Genomic DNA, 19,456 nt, shown 5'->3' with positions numbered 1-19,456 from the left:
TTTACATATAACTGTCCAGTTTTCCCAGCACCACTTATTGAAGAGGCTGTCTTTTCTCCATTGTATATCCTTCCCTCGTTTTTCAAAGATAAAGTGACCATATGTGTGTGGGTTTATCTCTGGGCTTTCTATCCTGTTCCATTGATCTATCTTTCTGTTTTTGTGCCAGTACCATACTGTCTTGATTACTGTAGCTTACTATAATCAGAAGTCAGGGAGCCTGATTCCTCCAGCTCTATTTTTCTTTCTCAAGATTGCTTGGGCTATTCGGGCTCTTCTGTGTTTCCATACAAATTGTGAAATTTTTTGCTCTAGTTCTGTGAAAAATGCCATTGGTAGTTTGATAGGGATTGCACTGAATCTGTACATTGCTTTGGGTAGTATAGTCATTTACACAATGTTGATTCTTGCAATCCAAGAACATGGTATCTCTCCATCTGTTTGTATCTTCTTTAATTTCTTTCATCAGTATCATAGTTTTTTGCGTACAGGTTTTTATCTCCTTTGGTAGGTTTATTCCTAGATATTTTATTCTTTTTGTTGCAATGGTAAATGGGAGTGTTTCCTTAATTTCTCTTTCAGATATTTTATTGTTAGTTTATAGGAATGCAAGAGATTTCTGTGCATTAATTTTTTTCCTGCTACTTTCCCAAATTCATTGATTAGTTTTAGTAGTTTTCTGGTAGCATCTTTCAGATTCTCTATGTACAGTATCATGTCATCTGCAAACACTGGCAGTTGTACTTCTTTTCTGTTTCGGATTCATTTTATTTCTTTTTCTTCCCTGATTGCTGTGGATAAAACTTCCGAAACTATGTTGAATAATAGCAGTGAGAGTGGGCAACATTGTCTTGTTCCTGTTCTTAGAGGAAATGGTTTTGGTTTTTCACCATTAAGAATGATTTTACCTGTGGGTTTGTCATATATGGCCTTTATTATGTTGAGGTAGGTTCCCTCTGTGCCTACTTTCTGGAGATTATTTATCATAAATGGATGTTGAATTTTGTCAAATGCTTTTTCTGCATCTATTGAGTTGACCATATGATTTTTATCCTTCGATTTGTTAACATGGTGTATCACATTGATTGATTTGCATATGTTGAAGAATTCTTGCATTCCTGGGATAAACCCCACTTGATCGTGGTTTATGATCCTATTAATGGTCTGCTGCATTGTGTTTGATAGTATTTTGTTGTGGATTTTTTCTTTTTTTTTTTTTTTTTTTGTGGTACACGGGCTTCTCACTGCTGTGGCCTCTCCTGCTGCGGAGCACAGGCTCCAGATGTGCAGGCCCAGTGGCCATGGCTCACGGGCCCAGCCACTCCATGGCATGTGGGATCCTCCTGGACCAGGTCACGAACCTGCGTCCCCTGCATCAGCAGGCAGACTCTCAACCACTGCGCCACCAGGGAAGCCCTCATGTATGTTAATGAGTGATATTGGTCTGCAGGTTTTTTTTTTTGCGACATCTCTGTATGGTTTTCGTATCAGGGTAATGGTGGCCTCACAGAATGAATTTGGGAGTGTTCCTCCCTCTGCTATATTTTGAAAGAGTTTGAGAAGGATATGTGTTAGCTCTTCTCTAAATGTTTGATAGAATTTGCCTGTGAAGCCATCTGGTCCTGGGCTTTTGTTTGTTGGAAGATTTTTAATCACAGTTTCAATTTCAGTGCTTGTGATTGGTCTGTTTATATTTTCTATTTCTTCCTGGTTCAGTCACAGAAGGTTGTGTTTCTCTAAGAATTGTCCATTTCTTCCAGGTTGTCCATTTTATTGGCATAGAGTTGCTTGTAGTTATCTCTCATGATCCTTTGTATTTCTGCAGTGTCAGTTGCTACTTCTCCTTTTTCATTTCTAATTCTGTTGATCTGAGTCTTCTCCCTTTTTTTCTCAATGAGTCTGGTTACTGGTTTATCAGTTTTGTTTATCTTCTCAAAGAATCACCTTTTCATTTTATTGATATTTGCTATTGTTTCCTTCATTTCTTTTTTCATTTGTTTCTGGTCTGATCTCTATTTCTTTCCTTCTGCTAACTTTGTGTTCCTTTTGTTCTTATTTCTCTAATTTTTTTAGGTGTAAGATTAGGTTGCTTATTTGAGATTTTTCTTGTTTCTTGAGGTAGGATGGGATTTGCTATAAACTTCCCTGTTAGAACTGCTTTTGCTACATCCCATAGGTTTTGGATCATCGTGTATTCATTCCCATTTGTTTCTAGGTATTTTTTGATTTCTTCAGTAATCTCTTGTTTATTTAGTAGCAAATTGTTTAACCTCCATGTGTTTGTATTTTTTACAGTTTTTTTTCCTGTAATTGATATCTAGTTTCATATCACTGTGGTCGGAAAAGATACTTGATATGGTTTCAATTTTCTTAAATTTACCGAGGCTTGATTTGTGACCCAACATATGATCTATCCTGGAGAATGTTCCATGAGCAGTTGAGAAGAAAGTTTATTCTGTTGTTTTTGGATGGAATGTCCTATATATATCAATTAAGTCCACCTTGTTTAATATGTCACTTAAAGATTGTGTTTCCTTATTTATTTTCATTTTGGATGATCTGTCCATTGGTGAAAGTGGGGTGATAACGTCCTCTACTATGACTGTGTTACTGTCAATTTCCCCTTTTATGGCTGTTAGCAGTTGCCTTTATATTGAGGTGCTCCTTTGTTGGGTGCATAAATATTTACACTTGTTATATCTTCTTCTTGGATTGATCCCTTGATCATTATTTAGTGTCCTTCTTTGTTTCTTGTAATAGTCTTTATTTTAAAGCCTATTTTGTCTGATATGAGTATTGCTACTCCAGCTTTCTTTTGATTTCCATTTGCATGGAATATCTTTTTCCATCCACTCAATTTCAGTCTGTATGTGTCCCTAGGTCTAAAGTGGGTCTCTTGTAGACAGCATATATATGGGTCTTGTTTTTGTATCCATTCAGCCAGTCTGTGTCTTTTGGTGGGAGCATTTAATCCTTTTAAATTTTAGATAATTATCAGTATGTATGTTCCTATTACCAGTTTTTTAATTGTCTTGGTTTGTTATTGTAGGTTTTTCCTCCTCTTGTGTTTCCTACCTAGAGAAGTTCCTTTAGCATCTGTTGTGAAGCTGGTTTGATGGTGCTGAATTCTTTTAGCTTTTGCTTGTCTGTAAAGGTTTTAATTTCTCCGTCGAATCTGAATGAGAACTGTGCTGGGTAGAGTAATCTTGGTTGTAAGTTTTCCCCTTTCATCACTTTACATATGTCCTGCCAGTCCCTTCTGGCTTGCAGGGTTTCTGCTGAAAAATCAGCTGTTAACCTTATGGGGATTCCCTTGTATGTTATTTGTTGTTTTTCCCTTGCTGCTTTTAATATTTTTTCTTTGTATTTAATTTTGATAGTTTGATAAATATGTGTCTTGGCATGTTTCTCCTTTTATTTATCCTGTATGGGACTCTTTGCATTTCCTAGACTTGATTAACTGTTTCCTTTCCCATATTCGGGATGTTTTCAACAATAATCTCTTCAAATATTTCCTCAATCCCTTTCTTTTTCTCTTCTTATTCTGGGACCCCTATAATTTGAATGTTTGTGTGTTTAATGTTGTCCCAGAGGTCTCTGAGGCTGTCCTCAATTCTTTTCATTATTTTTTCTTTATTCTGCCTTGCAGTAGTTATTTTCACTATTTTATCTTCCAGGTCACTTATGCATTATTCTGCTTCAGTTATTCTGCTATTGATTCCTTCCAGAGAATGTTTAATTTAATTTATTGTGTTTTTCATCATTGTTTGTTTGCTCTTTAGTTCTTCTGGGTCCTTCTTAAACGTTTCTTTTATTTTTTCCATTCTATTTCCAAGGTTTTTGATCATCTTTACTGTCATTACTCTGAATTCTTTTTCAGGTAGACTGCCCATTTCTTCTACATTTATTTGTTCTGGTGGGTTTTTTCCTTGCTCCTTTATGTGCTGTGTTTTTCTCTGTCTTCTCATTTTGCTCAGCTTACTGTGTTTGGGGTCTCCTTTTTGCAAGCTGCAGTTTCATAGTTCCTATTGTTTTTGATGTCTGCTCCCAGCGGCTAAGGTTGGTTCAGTGGGTTGTGTAGGCTTCCTGGTGGAGGGTACTAGTGCTTGTGTTCTGGTGGATGAGGCTGGATCTTGTCTTTCTGTTGTGCAGGACCACATCTAGTGGTGTGTTTTGGTGTGTTTGTGACCTTATTATGATTTTAGTCAGCCTTTCTGCTAATGCATGGGGTTGTGTTCCTGTCTTGTTAGTTGTTTGGCATAGGGTGTCCAGCACTGTGGCTTGCTGGTTGTTGAGTGGAGGTGGGTTTTAGCGTTGAGATGGAGATCTGTGGGAGAGCTTTCGCCTTTTGATATTTCATGGAGCCTGGAGGTCTCTGGTGGATCAATATCCTGAACTCTGCTCTCCCACCTCAGAGACACAGGCCTGGCACCTGGCTGGAGCACCAAGACCCTGTCAGCCCCATGGCTCAGAAGAAAAGGGAGAAAAAAAGAAAGAAAAAATAAAATAATTAAAATAAAATAAAATAAAATAAGTGATTAAAATAAAAAGTAAAAAAAAATTATTTAAAATTTTTAAAAATTAAAAGTAATAGAAAAAAGAAAGAAAGAAAAAAGAGAGCAACCAAACTAAAAAATAAATCCACCAATGATAACAAGTGCTAAAAACTATACTAAGAAAAACAAAAAAACAAAAAACGGACAGACAGTACCCTAGGAGAAATGGTAAAAGCAAAGCTATACAGACAAAATCATCCAAAGAAGCATTCACATACACACTCACAAAAAGCGAAAAAGAAAATATATATATATATATATTTAAAAAATAAAAGTAAGACAGCAATCAGATCACGAAAAAATCTACCAATGATAATAAACTGTAAATACTTAACTATGATAAACATAAAACCAGAAACAAATCAGACGCAGAGAGCAAACCCCAAGTCTACAATTGCTCCCAAAGTCCACTGCCTCAATTTTGGGATGATTTGTTGCCTATTCAGTTATTCCACAGATGCAGGGTACATCAAGTTGATTGTGGGGATTTAATCTGCTGCTCCTGAGGCTGCTGGGAGAAATTTCCCTTTCTCTTCTTTGTTCACACAGCTCCTGGGGTTCAGCTTTGGATTTTGCCCTGCCTCTGCCTGTAGGTCACCTGAGGGCATCTGTTTCTGCCCAGACAGGACGGGGTTAAAGTAGCAGCTGATTCGGGGGCTCTGGCTCACTCAGGCCTGGGGTCAGAGGGGTATGGAATGCGGACTGAACCTACGACAGTGGAGGCCAGGGTGACGTTGCAGCAGCCTGCGGGGTTCCCTGTGTTCTCCCAGGGAAGTTGTCCCTGGATCACGGGACCCTGACAGTGGCAGGGTGCACAGGCTCCCAGGAGGGGAGGTGTGGATAGTGACCTGTCCTTGCACACAGGCTTCTTGGTGGCTGCAGCAGCAGCCTTAGTGTTTCATGCCCCCTCTGGTTTCTATGCTGATAGCCACAGCTCACGCCTGTCTCTTCAGCTTGTTTAAGTGGTGCTCTGAATCCCCTCTCCTCGCACACCCCAAAACAATTGTCTCTTGCCTCTCAGGCAGGTCCAGACTTTTTCCTGGATTCACTCCCGGCTATCTGTGGTGCACTAGGCCCCTTCAGGCTGTGTTCACGTGGCCAACCCCAGTCCTCTCCCTGGAATCTGACCTCCGAAGCCTGAGCCTCAGCTCGCAGCCCCCACCCACCCTGGCGGGTGAGCAGGCAAGCCTCTCAGGCTGTTGAGTGCTGTTCAGCACAGATCCTCTGTGCGGAAATCTCTCTGCTTTGCCCTCCGCACCCCTGTTGCTGTGCTCTCCTCCGTGGCTCCAAAGCTTCGCCCCTCCCACCCGCCATCTCCACCAGTCAAGGGGCCTCCTAGTGTATGGAAGCCTTTCCTCCTGCACAGCTCCCTCCCAGTGGTGCAGGTCCCATCCCTATTCTTTTGTCTCTGTTTTTTCTTTTTTCTTTTGCCCTACCTGGTTACATGGGGAGTTTCTTGCCTTTTGGGAAGTCTGAGTTCTTCTGCCAGTGTTCAGTAGGTTTTCTGTAGGAGTTGTTCCACATGTAGATGTATTTCTGTTGTATTTGTGGGGAGGAAGGTGATCTCCACGTCTTATTCTTCTGCCATCTTGAAGGTCTCCTCTCTTTGTAGACTTTTTGATGATAGCCATCTGACGGTGTGAGGTGATATCTCATTGTTGTTTTGATAGCATTTATCTAATAATTAGCAATGTTCAGTATCTTTTCATATGCCTCTTGGCCATCTGTATATCTTCTTTGGAAAAACATCTATTCAGGTCTTCTACCCATTTTTTACTGGGTTGTTTGTTGATATTGAATTATATGAGCTGTTTACATATTTTGCATAATAACCCCTTGTAAGTCCTATCACTTGCAAATATTTTCTCCCATTCCATAGGTTGTCTTTTCATTTTATAGATAATTTCCTTTGCTGTGCAAAAGCTTTTAAGTTTAATTAGGTCCCATTCTTTAATTTTTACTTTTATTTCCTTTACTTTGGGAGATTAATCCAAAAAATATATTGCTGTGATTTATGTCAAAGAGTGTTCTGCCTATGTATTCCTCTAGGAGTTTTATAGTACCTGGTCTTATATTTATGTCTTTAATCCATTTTGAGTTTATTTTTGTATATGGTGTTAGAGAATGTTCTAATTTCATTCTTTTACATGAACCTGTCCAGTTTTCCTAGCACCACTTTTGAAGAGACTATCTTTTCTCCATTGCATATTTTTGCTTCCTTTGTCATAGATTAATTGACCATATGTGTGTGAGTTTATTACTAGGCTCTCTATTCTGTTCCATTGATCTGTGTGTCTGTTTTATGCCAATACCATGTTGTTTTGATTACTGTAGATCTGTAGTATAGTCTGAAGTCTGGGATTGTGATACCTCCAGCTCTGTTCTTCTTTCTCAAGATTTCTCTGGCTATTTGGAGTCTTCTGTGTTCCATATAAATTTTAGGATTATTCGTTCTAGTTCTGTGAAAATTGTCATGATTAATTTGATAGGGATTGCATTAAATCTATAGATTGTTTTGGGTAGTATCCAACTTTATCCTTCTTAATATAACAAATCTTCCCTTGACTTACCTCTGTGAACTCAGTACAATTTGCATCATATAGTTATATATTTAAAAGATGCTTTCCTTACTTATACTTTTCTTCTTCCATAAATATTTATTGAGCATCTACTATGTACTAGGATCAGAGCTAGATGCTGAGGTTAAAAAGTTAAATAAGATAGAGTTTATGTACTCATGGATTTTCGAGTTGTGGTACAGACAGACAATAAACATATCCAAGGACACCTAGGGCAGATACTAAAGTATATGTATATATGTATGTGTACTTAGAATTAATGTTCATAGGGCAGGGGGAACTGGTGCCTATTATTATCTCCTTCTTCCATTGAAGCTTTGATGGAGAATAAGATTCTGAAATTCATTCAACAATGTATCATGTGTCATGAACTGTGCAGAATACTTAGAATGTGGCAGTGAACAAATGAGACATGGTCGCTGACTTCCTGGAGCTCATAGTCTAAGGGGGAATTTATGGAAATTCCCAATTCACCTGATTCTAGGCACTGTATCCATTCACTATGGAGTTTAGAAAGGATTACAGTAGTTCCCGTATGTGGAATAATACAGAAACAAAATAAAGGGAGAGAACACATGGGAATCATAGAAGGAGGCTGGGTATTGAGTGTAAATTCTGACTGTGCCTTGTCACATAGTAACCAGCCATCCCAGTTTGCCTGAAACTTTCCTGGATTTAGCACTTGAAGTCCTACCTCCTGTTACACCCAGGACAGTTGATCACACTACTTGTTAATTAGTATTGGTATTGGTAACAGAAGGCAGATGTTACATATATAATAGAATTAAATTATATATATATATATATATATAATATTATATGTATAATATATATAATAGAATTAAAAACACTTTTTATTAAGGAAGATCACCGAAGTGTATGTGTGGTTGTATTGAGGCAGACAATGTGATATATACAATCAGCATTACAAGTTACATCCCATTATCCTAACAACACCAACAGATGAAAATGCTAACTTAGAAGTTTTGCTGGATTGTTTGTTTTCAATTTTGTTACTCTAGGAACTGTATTTCTCAGAACCCCCTTCCTTGTATGGCTCAAGGTTAGAGTTAGCCAAAAGTGAAGTTGTGAGAGATTTGAGATGCAGAAATGAAGCAACAACCATTGTGTAGCTACAGTAAGAGACAGACACAGAGTTGCTGGCAGTTCCCAGTTTGCTTTCTGTCCTCCCCACGCTATTACCAGCTTTCTTTTTAGATTACCAGTCCTGCTGACCAGAAGCGACCTAGGCCCACCACCAGAGCATCCCTGAGAATGTACTATACAGAGTTGGTAGACATAAATAGTAAAAAACATTTCATAGACTTCTACACTGCCTCCTTTCATGGGATCAATCCAGATTTCTCTGTAAGCTCTAATTGTTCTGTGCCAGGGCAGGTGAGTGACTTTTGTCTGATCCAACTCCCCTTTCCAAATGTTTACATCCCAAGCTCCTTCACATGGTCTGTTTCCTATGATGGACTCCTTATTCCAAAACAGACTGATATATGGAATAGCAAAAAATTCTGATCTCAATTTTCTTTCTTGTCAGCAAAGATGTTTTGATTAAATCAAAAAATGGGGTTCCTTCTACCTTGAGTAGCTGTCAGTGGTTAAATGTTAACAATGTGTCTTTTGCACTTTACTTTATGCTGTCTTCACTCAATCCTTTGACATAAGCAGTCCCACTCCTGACCCACGTATTTGCCTGACTTTTAACTAATAATCATAATAATGATTATAATAATTATTAACATGAATTAAGCATGCAGTAGTTTCCAAGAACACTGCTAAGCACTTTACATGCATAACTTCCTACTTCTTCACAACAACCCAATGAGGTAGCTTCAATTGACAGTCTGGTTTTATAGAGGAGAAAATTTAAACTTTCAGAGATATTTGACAACTGGCTAAAAGTCACCGAACTTTTAAGTGGTACGATAATAATTAGAACCAAGATTGACTTAGCTCTGCAATTTCAAAAAGCTAATTGTGAAAATATGCTTATGTTTTCAAGATGCTTTTTCTCTCTCCAATCTAAATATAATGCAAGTATTTCTGAGGGTCTGTGGATTACATATAAGACGTCACACTTAACTAACCCTACATCTGTCTGTCCACATTTGATAATTCCTGTAGGCTACTATGAGTTAGGTGTTTTCCTATTTTATAGGTGAGGAAAACAAAGCTCAGAGAGGTTCAAACGCCTGCCAGTAACAAAATAGCCAGAAAGTAGCAGCGACTATATTCACACTCAATCCTTAAAGCAAAGACAATTCTTGATGTGAGATACATGTGTAAAACAGTAAGTCTGAAAGGCGAATAGGAATGAAGAGAATGTGGCTGTGGTGAGGCTGACTTCTGGGTTGGGAAGTGGTCAGGCAAGTTGAAGTAGAAGAGACTTGAACGGTAGGCTGGTGCCAAACCATGAAGAGCCCAGCCCGATCTGTTAAGGGATTAGAACTTTGCCTTGAACACAATGGCTTGCCTATGTTTGCACAACTAAAGTGGGTTTCAAGTCTAAGCTTTTGACTCCAAAGCCTATCAGAGGATATATCTTCCATTCTATACTGTCATCACTGCTCTCTATTATACAATATACATGGAAATACAGTTTATGAATCACATTTATAGCCATTATTTCATTCAATTCTCACATTCAACCCTGTGAGATAAGTATTACTTTTAACCTGATTTAAATATTAAAAAAAACTAAAATTTGCTAATAATACTTAAATAAATCCACAGATATGTAGTTAAAATGTGGCAGATCCCACAATGAATCCCCAGGAATCTCACGCAAAACATCATGCTTTTTCACATCCAATTGCCTACTTGATAATCTATAAATCTCTCCTTTAAACACAAAATGCAAACACTTCATTTTTTCACCAAGACCTACTTCTCCTGTCACCCTTTTCTGGGTAAATACACCACTCTCCAGCAAGTTTTTCAAACCAGAAGATATCTTAAAAACCTGAACATCTGAAGAGTTCAGCCTGCATCAGAGTTTAAAAGTACCATTTCCAATTAAGTCACAAAAAATGTCTATCAAAACCCTGATTTTTTTAATCTGCAATATCCCATGTTCCTAACTTGATTACCTCCCCTCTGGTTCCCTGTAGTGATTACCAAGAAAAGTTTGATAACTGATAGAGCCTTGAATATGTGCAGTATAAGGCTTGGCCAGAGGCCATAGAACTCTATTCTACATTGTTAACAGCGTTGTCAAGGCATGATTGACATACAATAAACTGCATATCTTTTAAGGGTACAAGTTGATAACTTCTGACATATATATTTGTGTATATATATATAGATAGATAGATACACCTATGAACTGATCATCACAGTCAAGATAGAGAAGACATCATTCTTTCTTGTAGTTCTTCCATACATCCTCCCACCTACTCCCTGAAAAACTGATCAGCTTCCTGTCATTATATATTAGTTTACATTTCCTATAATTTTTTATACGTGAAATTATATATTTCCAACCAAGAATCCCATACCATCCAAACTTTCAGTCAGGTACGAGAATAACATACAGGTAATTTCAGACATAAAAGCTCTCAAAAACTTATCTCAAATTCATCCTTCCTTAACCAGTTGCTAGAAGATGTTTTTAACAAAAAATGTGAAGACAAAAACTAAGAAAGTAAAAAATATAATAATCAAGAAATAGGACCCAACATAGGAAAGAGGTGAAGTAAATTTCTGGGATGATTATAAAAAGGAATTTTAGCCTGACAGCTGTGTGACAGTCCCAGAGATTAACCTGTCCATTGGAGCCAGAAGACAGAAGACCACCTGAGAAATGACTTCAAGAAAAGAAATTTAACTGATTGATTATCTACTGTGTTTGTATGGAGAAGGATATACATTGCTCTAGGAGTGTTAGGGGCATTCCTGATAATTTGTTGACTAAGCAAAGAAACAAACAAGAAATATAGGTAAGAATTAAATCACCGAAGAACAAAGAAATCTTGTATGGGAAAGAAAATATAATCAAAGTGATACATGTGCAAAAATATTTATATATTAGTCATAATAAATTGAAAACCAAATTATCGATTTAAGCAAAAATTGTTGTATAGCTTTATCCAAATGATGGTGATTAAAAGAATGTTGGGTGGGTGATGGATAAGTGTGGTGATAGAACACTGATAAACTTTCTGTGCATAGTAGGGTGTCAAGACAATATATTTATTTATATCTATAAAAACTCAAAAATAAATATATGAATATTACTTTAAATATGGAGGAATATACTGGAAGAAATTGTTAAAAGTCAATAGGTGAAAGAAGTTAGCTTTTGAGAGTGGGAGTCAGGGGTGGGCAAGAGTATGGTTGGGGACTGGGATTGCTGTTTTGGTTAAGATCGTTAAAATAATTTGACTTTAAAATTATGTACCTATATTAATTTAATAATAATAGAGTTAATTGAATATATGAAAAAAATAACAATTTAGTGTAAGTAATTAACCATCAATCTTTACAAAATACCAGCCCAGTTCAGTATTCCTATTACAATATATTAGCACAAACTGTCGATAAGTGTTGGAATTTTTTCAATTTTATTATCTGTTTTTGATTCTTGAAGAATTCGGAAATAAGTAGACAATCTCTGGGCTGAGTAAGAGCCATTTTACTACCCGAGCTTGAGAATGCTAATCAATTGTTCCTCAGCGTTTTGCTTTTAAAAACATTTTCTCACCTCAATCACTATGACTTTTACAATTTTACTCTTAGAAGCCATGAGGGAATTAGTCCATGGATGTCACTGATGACAATATTATAACACAGAATCTACGGCATAAAATTTCTGTCCCTTGATTATCAATAGCTCATAGACTCTACTGAGTTTCTGCTTCCATTGGCTTTATAAAAGAATATTACAGAGGCAGTGTTTTCCTTCATTTTTAATACCCACTTATTTCCCTTTCTATGCATTTATGCCCATTTTGTCTATGGCAATCACATCATTTTAACCCTTAAAATTTACATAGGCCTTGTATAAAAGTACCATCTTTTAAATTCCACACAGTATAAATATGAGGCCTAACTCTGGTAGAAGATGACCCTGTTGGAAATGGTCTGCTTCATTCACAGGAAGCTTGGTTGGATTACAGCTGTTGGGAGTAAAGATAATATTCGTATGGCCAAGTCTCTGCATTTTCTGACGTGGCTAGCTCTCCTTGGGTAGTAAGGATATATGGAAGGACATAAAGATGTGAAGAAAAAGAAACCAGTTTATCAGAGTTGATACAGTTGGTAAATGTGAACTTCGTATTGTTAAAACTATGGTTACTTAGTATTATTCGAACCATGTGTATCGAACAGCCAACATTTGTAGTACAAGGTGCTAATCGTCATTGGAATGCAAAAGTGACCAAGTGGATTCTCACTTCACTGGAACTTGGAGTTGGCAAAATAGCTTTACTAAAATATAATATAGGATTTAAGGCCAAAATGCTGTAATATATATAATAATCACACAAAGTGTTTTGGGGGTGGAGACTAGGGGAATACTCTAAGCTATTGAGGGTATTCAGAGAGGCAGTCGCAGAGGAATCAGTATGTAATTTGAAAATTGAAGGGAGAGAAGGGAGAAAAATAGGAAGATGTAAGAACAATCCAATGATGATACAGAATTAGCATGATTGCAGAACTGAGGAAATCCATGATGTATTCAGACCACAGCAAATATACTGTGATTGGTGTGTGTGTGTGTGTGTGTGTGTGTGTGTGTGTGTGTATGTGTACATGAAGAAAATACAATTGAAATATTGAAATAAAGGGTCTTTTTATTTTTTCTAAAGGGACAAGCTGAGATTTCACTTGTACTTGATCGGTAAAGAAATGACTGAGAAAGGTAAACTAATATTCTGATACCTCTAGGTATTAGCTATTATCATGTTTATCCTCAGATATTGCCAATAAGACTACGCAAGGATGAGGAATAGAGTCAGATTTTAGTTACTTCTGTCCAGCACACTTGAGCCCAAGTGTATTGATTACATCTGAATGAAACTCTCTGAGATGACAAAGAAACACTTGATATTTATTCTTCTAATAAAAGGGCTTATTTCTTATATTTCATTCAGCTCAGTGGGCGGGTGTTATATGACTTGTGTGCCTCAGCTCAAAGTCATGGGGACCCGGTGTAGGTCTTAGGTATCCTAGTCATCACGTGCTGAAATTAGCTAGACCAGGAAACTTTCACCTTACTTTCCATTTTTTATCCTTCTTAACTTTTAGGTTATCCCACTGTTGGTTCCTCATTTGACTCTGGTAATCCCAGGAAGTAGTAAAGTATAATGGAGTGGAAACCTTCAATAAGTTCTAAATCAAGAGGCTTGAGCCAGGAGAAGAGCAACAAGAAGAAATGAAAGAAACAACAATTGATTTTTTAGTAATAACTAGTTCTTTTGTTTTTCTCCAACCCCAGGAATATCTTAGGATACATCAAACTTCATTTATAGTACATTTATAAAATTTTATTTAAATTAATGTAGCAGTTAAGCACTGATAAGTATGTGTGGAGAATTATTAACATCCTTTAGACAACTTATTAGGAACCTATGTTTTACTTTATTGAATGTGACTCAACAAAACTTTTTTCAGCACCTATTATGTGCCAAACATTAGGAATACACAGACGAGCTGATATTGTGATAGACTGATAGACTTTATAAGACAATAGAAGAACTATAATACTGGTCAGATGTTGGCAAATGCAGTTAGAGGCACAGTGTGTTATCGGAGCCCCTGGGGATGAATTTGGAAGTGAGAAATGATTGAAGGTGTCATGTCACAGATTAGAGGACGTCTTGTAGGTAAATATATAAGTCCTGTCATCTCTGTTGCTTTATTACTCAGAGGTCTTATGTAATGAAAACAATAATGAGCTAAGTGGCAAGATATGGCTTTCTTATTTACTCTAGTAAGGTCTGAGCAGAACGAACAGGTCTCTTTCATAGAAAGAAGTCTTCCAAAAAAAAAAAAGAGGCTTACTGCCATCTTGATTCCCACCAAGGGGTCATGCCAGTTGACGGGTACAGTTTGTAAGGCAGCATCTGTAAGAAGACATCTGTTTCGAAGTCCAAAGGAACTTTCACTCTTCTTTTCAATTCCCTGTGAACCTAGAGGTAGGTTAGATATTTTTGGAACATGCCCCACGCAGCCAGACAGGTTGGGGATTTCATTCCAGCCCATCTCTGTTCTGACATAATGAAAGAAGCTCCAAGAAATTGTACCTGTCAAATCTGTCAGGGACTAAAATCAAGAGGAGATCATTTTGACAGTTTTCAGCAGCCATTCTGCTGATCATCCATGTTACTATTGCACTGTGTTCCTGGGGAAGTGATGGGTGAGCAGTGAATTATGTGTTTTAGAATTAACTCAAAAGAATCTCTCAAATGTATTGTTGCATTTTGACAAGTTTGGAAAAGCTGACTTTATATCCTAGTAAGGCTTGTATTTAGAGAGAGATGGAGAGAGAGAGACTGACTTAATACACGTTGGATATGTATAGAGCAGACAATATGATCATATTTTGGTCTCTTTTCTCAGTTCTTGTTTTCTTGCTGTGGGTTTGACTCTCAAATAGAGGTGAGCTTCCTGACACGTGAAGTTAGGATGCATTGCATCTCTCTCATTTCCAACTTCACTGCAGGGAAAACAAACAAGCAAATAAAATGAAGCAAATATCACTGGTTATAAAAACAAGCATCTGTGTCTAGATAATGGAGGGAGTGTTGGCAATAAAAGAAGATATTGGCTATGTTTCAAAATCTGTTTACTTGGGGAAATTAATTTAATTACTGGATTTTTCTGAGTGTTAAATCATACACTTATTAGGCAGAAAGTTGCCTGAGTATTATCTAAGCCAGCTCTTTGTCTTGTGATACGATTGCCTCATTATTCTCTTCCAAAGATTTTGTTTTGAAAAGGAGGAATTTTAATAATTTTTCACCAATAAGTGATTGCTCACAGTTAGAACCAAGGGAATGAATTGGATTTACACAGTGAATCTGAAAAGATTCCTAAGAAACTCAAGCAATTTAAGAATTTAATCTATTTACAATATCTTAAAGGCTACTCGCCATTATAGAATATAGCTACATGGTTTTTTCTTTAATTAAAAATTACTTTATGGCTAAAAAATGCTTACCAACAACTGGCCTTCAGCGAATTGCAATCTTTTTGCAATAGTAACATCAAAGAACACGATCACCATAACAAATACCATCATAATGGAAAAGCTTGAAATATTGTAAGAATTACCAAAATGTGACACAGAGACACCAGTTAGCAAATGCTGTTGGAAAATGGTGCCAAAAGAATTGTTGATGCAGAGTTGCCACAAATTCAATTTGTAAAAAACACAGTATCTGTGAAGCACCATAAAGCAAAGCACAATGAAACAAAGTGTGCCTGTAAATAAAGCCCCTATGTATTTTGGGGGGGAGGGTTGTGTCTTACACTTGTGTTCATATTTAAAACAAAATTCTTTCTCAATGCTTTTTGTTTTTAACATCTTTATTGGAGTATAAATGCTTTACAGTGGTGTGTTAGTTTCTGCTTTATAACAAAGTTTTTGTCAAACAGATCCCATTAGACCACCATGTTTGTGTTTCTCAAGTTTGTTTTCCCCCTCTGAGAAGATCTCTTCACAAGCATGGGCATCAAATAGCACTTCTTTTTGGTGAGTCTCTTAAAAATATGTCAGGAGAGAATTTTCAAACATATTGTGAGTTGACCCCTCTTGGCTCTCATGATGTCTCTCATCATCAGCATCAAAACATCATTGTCCTACACATGGCTAGAGGATTCCTCAACATTGATGAAACTACCATGGAATTTCACTGCCCAACTTTGCTGATTGCTGAGCATGTTTTATTCTTTATTATTTTACATTACTTCCACTGGGTTTTCTTCTCCCTGTAAACAGGCTTTAGTCTTCACTAGCTCTTTAAAAGCCCAGTATGAAACCTACTTATAATGTCCTTTGCCACACCTGGCCTTGTCTCTCCAACATGCTTTCAATAGACTCTACTGCAGTGAGTCTGCATCACATTCACCTGGAGGGCTTGTAGAAACACAGGCTGCAGGCCCCATCCCCACAGTTTCTGATTGGTAGGTTTGGAGCGAGGCTGAGAAGTTACATATTCTAACAGGTTCCCAGGTGATGCTGATACTTCTGATCTGGGACCTCACTTTGAGACTCCCAGCTCTACCAGCGTGCCTCGTGCAGCATACTGTTTGCCAGTTTTCACAGCTAGAGCCACTTAACTCACACGTTCTGATTCTTCCCCACGCAGGTAGGAAGGAATACAGGCCTTTCATTGGCTCAGTACGACGTAGCTTTACGGCAGATGTGACGTGGGTAGCAGAGCTGAGTGAGCCTTTGCTGAGATTTCTGGCTCCCGTACCTCATTCCTTCCTGGATTCCTTGCTGGACACGCTATTTCCTCTGGGACTAGGACACTTGGATTTCCCTTGCTCCATTCCTCTGGAAGCTGCCGATGAGCAGGTAAGTTCACTTCCTGCATCAGGGAATGCACCTGGTTGCCTTCTGGGCATGTGAGACCCTATGCTCACTCTGGTGTTTTTGGTTTGCCTGCACTGATTTCTTTCTGTTGATTGTTGTTAAGACTTTGGCGTTTGCCTTTTCTGTGCCAGTGAGTCTAGTGTCCTGGGTCTGGCATTCCCAGGCCTGACTTCAAATACCCCAGGCTACCTGCAATCATGGATTATTTATTCAGCTGAACAACCTTGTTGCTTTTTCTATGACTCTTGCCCATTCTTTCCCTCTCTTGATTTCTATACGCGTTTCTAGACCCCTCAACTCCAGGTTCCATCTCCCTCATGCTCTGAGACTCAGTGCTGGCTTGGTTTTTTTCCTCTATGAATGATTACTTTTCTGATAAGATCATACACCTTGTTTGGAAGGTTCTAATGCCACCTACATGCATGACTTAGACCCAAGTAAGTCAACTATATTTTTTCCTTTCTAAACCTATGTCAAGGAGGTCTATGGGCTTTCTATGCAAAGTGTTGTCTGAGGATCAGTGGCTTTCAGCATGTTAGGGGCACTTGTTAGAAACACTGAGCCTCAAGTCCCTCCTCAGATATACTGAGTTAGAATCCAGGATGTAACAAGAGCCCCCAAAAATGGCTGAGTAGGAGAACCTCGAGCTCATCTCCTCCCATGAGGACACCAAAATCACAACTAACTGCTGAACAACCACTGATTTTAAAAAAGACTGGAATCTACCAAAAAATATTATACGTCAAAAGACACAAAGAAGAAACCACAGCAAGATAGTAGAAGGGGTTGTACTTGCAATATAATCAAATCCCATACCACAAGAGATATCCCAAGAAACAACAAATGTGAGGTGTACACAGAGAGGCTCTGGGTTCCTGCAGAATCATGGGTGTTTGGTCATAGTTCATGTTGTCAGCTGGAAACTCACCCAACACAGGTTTGTAAAATTATGTCAGTAGTGGTAAGGCAGTTGGAAAAAAATAGTGATTGGTAAGGTTGAGAGTCACAATTAGTCTCAGGTGGAAGCAGTTCAACCTATTGGCACTATACTGTACATCAGTTCTTTACAGTGTGAATGAAAATCACCTGGGGCTCTTGTTGCAAATTTGGGAATCTTTAATTCTGCTGGGGCCTTTGCAAAGGGCCTAAATTGGAAGCAATCAAAATGTCCTTCAGCACACAACAATCTGGGAGAATATTAATGCAAACACAAAGTAAAAGATGTGAAAAGAAATACACTCAATCTATTAATATAAAATTCCTGAAAGTGGAAACTAATTGACAGCAACAAAATCAGATCAGTGATTGCCTGGGAATGGGGGGCAGGAAAGGTGGTGATGATGTTTACAAAGGGGTGTGAGAGAACTTTTGACAGTGATTGTTCTGTTCATTGTCTTGATTATGATGATTCACGTGTATGTGTACATATGTCAAAACTATCAAATTATGCAACTTATATATGGGAAGTTTATTGTATGTAAATTATAACTCCATAAATCTGTTAGAATTAAATTAAAAATACCACTGGTATTGATTGTTGATCGATTTCCAAATTACCTAGTAAATAGGCTCTCATTGTTCTGCTTAAGTGATTAATAATTGCAGTTGACATTGATTATGCCAATGAACTAGTGTAGGTGTGCTTGAAGTTTTGTAGACATGTTATAAGCTGAATTTATATCACAGAGAACAATAGCGATAGCCTTTAAAAATGGCCTATTCACTAATATATAATTAATAAAGCTTTGGGAAATAGTCTTCATTTTCCCACATTACAACAGTGACATGTATGAAAGCACCGTCCTGTTTATTCTGCAAACCAAAAGTAATATTTTACCTTGTTCGCTGAACTCTATATCCAGTTTGTATTAAAGGTAATGTAAGCTAGCCTTCTAATTTTGGATTACTGCAATTAAAACATCCTAACTCCCTTGGGAGGAGGCTGGTTGAAAATAAAGACTGCTTTCCAATCGCTCAACCTGCAACTCAGGAAATGAAAGATTTCCATATTTACCATTAGAAGCCAACCTTTTTGGGCCTAAGTTAGCAATGATTTAATTGCTTTGTTCCACTCCAGTTGGTAGTCAGCAGGTGTACAAATGATGTGTCTTGGAAATTAGCTTTCTCTTTTATTCAAATCAGTGGACCAGGTTAGCCCCATGAGTAGAACTACATTTGGAACCTTAACCTCAGAAACTCATAAAAGATGGACAAATGCCACCCAAAGGGGCTGGTACCTAAAAATGAAAGCCTATACGTAGAAGAGAAAAAAATGTGAAGTTGGTACCCCAAAGAGCCTTGCTGTTTTCTGCTCCTTTTTGTCAGTTTTCATTGAAAGGGATCACCTCTGATTTCTCACTGATCAAGACAGATTTTCAATGAGAATTTTTCTATTTTGGTCTAAATAAGTATAAGTATTATAATGATGTGCTGAGAAATGTACTGTGGTAGCACAGAGGAGAAAGCAACAATTATTTCATGGGAAATACAATGAGGGTGGTTATGCTTAACGGCAGCTGGGTTCCTTGAAGAAATGTCATTTGATCTCTATATTGAAGTGTGGGTAGATTTCAACAAGCAGAAATAGGAAGATTACAGGAGTGATGATGGGAAGACAGGATGGAGAGGACATTTATAATCAGAAAAGCGGGTTTTTCAAATTATTTCTCAAAGAATGAAGAGTTACTTTGGATTCAAGCATTCACAACACTCTTTAGGAGGAACCTTCAAGATGGCGGAAGAGTAAGACACGGAGATCACCTTCC

This window comes from Mesoplodon densirostris, chromosome X, assembly GCF_025265405.1.
Source record: "Mesoplodon densirostris isolate mMesDen1 chromosome X, mMesDen1 primary haplotype, whole genome shotgun sequence".
NCBI lineage: Eukaryota > Metazoa > Chordata > Mammalia > Artiodactyla > Ziphiidae > Mesoplodon > Mesoplodon densirostris.
This window is presented reverse-complemented; position numbering follows the sequence as displayed.